Below are 3,460 nucleotides of genomic sequence, written 5' to 3' on the forward strand. Positions count from 1 at the left end.
CCGCAGCGCCGGGCGCCGGGGGCTTGCAGGCACTCCTCCAGCCAGCGGCACAGCACGCTGCATGTGAACTGGCTGGAGTTGTTGTTGTTGATGAGCAGCACCTCCACGAAGCGGAACTCCAGCGCTTGCGGGGCCAGCAGGCGCGGGGCAGCCTCGGGTTCCGCCGCCAGGCACAGCTGCACAAAGTTCTTGTCGAAGTGCAGGAAGGTGAAGGGCCCCGCGGCCTCGCACAGCTCCAGTTCGGCTTCCTCCCCCTCCTCCTCCTCCTCCTTCTCCTCCTCGGGGTGTGCGGAGGGCGGGGGGCTGGGGGGCTCCGTGCGCGGCTCGCAGGTGTAGTTGGCCAAGTAGTGGTCGAGCGGCAGCACCATGGGCGAGAAGTGGGTGCACACCTGCTCCTCACGGTTGAAGCGGAGGTACAGAGAGTACTTGGTGGGGTCGGGGTTCTCCAGGGTCCAGGAGCAGCCGGAGGAGATGGTGGGAAAGAGGTCCTTGAGAGAGAAGGAGCCGTAGAGGACGCCGGAGGCCAGAGCGGAGCAGGCGCTGGGAGCCGGGTCAAAGCCCCGCGTGAGCCACAGGACAGACGATATCACAGCCAGTAAGAGGGGACCAGCAGCGGTCATCCTATGGCATTTGCCCTGTGGGAGAGATGGACGGATGGATAAGCGGACAAGACAAATGAGCAGGCAGATGGATGCTTACAGGGAGCTGCACCAGGGGTGCAGAGCTGGTGCAGGGGGGGTCAGGCACATCGGGTGTTCCCAGCCCCCAGGGGACAGCCCTCACCCAGTGCTGCCCCAACCCACTGTGCTGCGGTGACCTCCATGATGGCAGCACGTGGCACTGAACCGGGAGCTGCGAGCCGAAGCCACCAATGCTGCAGCTCCTGCTCTCTGAATGGCAGGAACTGTGCAGTGAACAGGTGCTGGGGGTCACCGTGGGAAATGCCACCCCCTGCAACACAGCCCCCAGGCTCTGTACAGCACCCAGGACCCTCTCCCTGCTGCCATCCCATTTCCATGCACATCACTGAGATTGACAGCCTCTGCAGGGATCCTTCCTGCAGCCCTGACCAGCACAGCCCAGCAGGCACAGCACTCTGGACTCAGCCCCCCCGCACCCCACAGCTCACTGGGACACCCCGCTGTCATGGCATCCACACCTCCCACACCGAGACCCCAGCACGGGGTGAGCAATCATCCCAACACCTGTTTCTTGGGTACCACACCAAGTATGCAGAGCATAGCTGTCGATAGCTGTTTAATAACTCAATTAACAAAATAATGCACGCGGTGGCCTTTTTAAGCAGGACCAGAGTGCAGCTTTACAGTAGCCAAGGGCACCGAACACGCATCAGCACTGCTCTGTGGGGCCAGGGGACAACTGGAGAGGGCTGGGAGGTGCCCCTTCACCCTCAGGCTCTTTCATGTTCCAAATCCTGCCCTTACTGCTGGCAGCCGGGCTTCCCCTGCGCAGGGCAGGAGCCTGAGCTGCGGCTGAGGCTGCGCCGAAGCGGTGCAGGGCACATTAGGGAGCTAAAAATAATCCAGCTCACATGCAACAGGCACAGGGGCTCAGTGCCGGCAGCACGTGCACGGGGAGGAAGGCTCTGCAGGCAGCGGTTGGGCAGGATGGAGGGGGGACCCCCAGGTGTAAAATGGGAGGGAATGAATGGAAGCACTGCTTTGCTCCAGCCCCATTCAACGGGAGACCCCACAAGCAGCGAGCTGCGCCGTGCCCCTGCCAGAGCTCTGCAGGCATCACAGACACCGTCAGGAACATGGGGTCCCCCGGAGGATCCGACCATGTGCAGCTTTAGGGATGGCAAGGAGGAGGAGGAGGAGGAAGGGGAGGAGGAGGTCAGATGGGGACATGCTCCACTCTGCGGCGAGCTGAGCGCGGGGCTCCCGCAGCCTGGCAGGGACACAAGATGGTGCTTGCTTCCCTCACCCGGCAGCAGCGAGCAGGAAACGCTTCGGCCCCACTGCCGGCTCAGCCGGTACGGCTCCCTGCATCCAACCACGCTGCCCTGCAGGATCATCCCACAGCCCATCCCCGCAGCAGAGCCAGGATGCTCCCAGCACCAGCGCACAGCCGCTGCCGAAGGCCTTGTTAAGCACCAGCCCCGCTCCCCGCAGCGAGTGCTGCTGCCGCTGCAGTGAAAATATTTCATTGGGCCGCACGCTGAGCCTGAGAAGATATTGAACAGCTGGGGCACCGAGTGACCCACGGGGACACAGTGCTGCAGAGCGGCTCGGGGACATCGAGGTTGCCACCAGCCCTACCTGGCACCGCCGTGGGGACATCGCACCGTGCAGCATCGCCGTCCCAGTGCTCCAAAACTGCCCCATCCCTCGTGCAGGGGAGAGCCCTGCACACACCTTGCCATGCTGGGAGCTGTGAGCTGCAGGGATCCCCGCTGCCCCCAGAGATCTGCTGCATCTCAGCGCCTCACAATTCTGTGTGAGCTGCTGCTGGCACCGCTGGCACCGCTGGCACCGCTGGCACACTGCAGCCTGCTCCAGCCCCTCTCATCTCCCTTTGTTCCCCGCCCGGGCTGAGGGGAGGGCTGGGTTTTTAATTAAAGCTTTTAAAGAGCCATTACAGAGCCGGGAAACGACTGCATGGAAATGACAGCGCTGTGACACAGAGGGAGGAGTGGCGGCTCCGTTGGGGAGTGGGCAGCACTCCATCATCACTGGGATCCCACATCCCTCCATCACCACTGGGATCCCATATCTCCCCATTGCTGCCAGCATCCCTCAATGCTCCAGGTTCCAGCAGCAGGAGGAGGCACTGCCCTGCACCACAACACCCCAGCTGTGCTCACAGGCTGTTTTCCTGAAGATCTTTGCATTAATGGTGACTTCATGGGGGACTCCACACAGCTCCATCTGCCCAGCCCCGGTGCTGGGAGCAGAGGTTTCTCTGTGCCACACAATGGCAGAAACAAAGACACCGCCCCAAAAGCGATAAGCGGGCGTCACTAAACCCTGCCGGCATTAATAATCTGAGAAACGATTAATAGCAAAGTAAAGGAGATTTGGGTTTTAAGTGACACGCTTTTTAGCTGGGCAGTGTTCTGTTAATAGGCTGAATGAGACGCACGATCTGTGGGACTTTGGGAGGTGAGGGAGCAGGGCAGGGCACGGTGCGGGGCAGTGCTGCAGCACCAGGCAGTGGGGCACCGGGCTGGAAAGCAACGGCAGGAGGAGTGGGACGGTGGGTGGTTTGGCACAGCTCGGCACGGCTCGGTGCAGGACGCGCAGCCACGCGGCTGCCGGGCACGGAGCATCTCCATCCCATCACAGCACATCACAGCTGCCCAGCGGTGACCGCCCGCGAGCAAAGCTCTCTAACGAGCTCTTCCCCACGAGGTGAGCCGCCCGCTTCCCACTCCTGGGATCTTCGCTTCTGCTTCAAAGGCAGCGGGAGCCGCAGAGCCGCCCCCGCGCTCACTTCC

This window comes from Meleagris gallopavo, chromosome 25, assembly GCF_000146605.3.
Source record: "Meleagris gallopavo isolate NT-WF06-2002-E0010 breed Aviagen turkey brand Nicholas breeding stock chromosome 25, Turkey_5.1, whole genome shotgun sequence".
Taxonomy (NCBI): domain Eukaryota; kingdom Metazoa; phylum Chordata; class Aves; order Galliformes; family Phasianidae; genus Meleagris; species Meleagris gallopavo.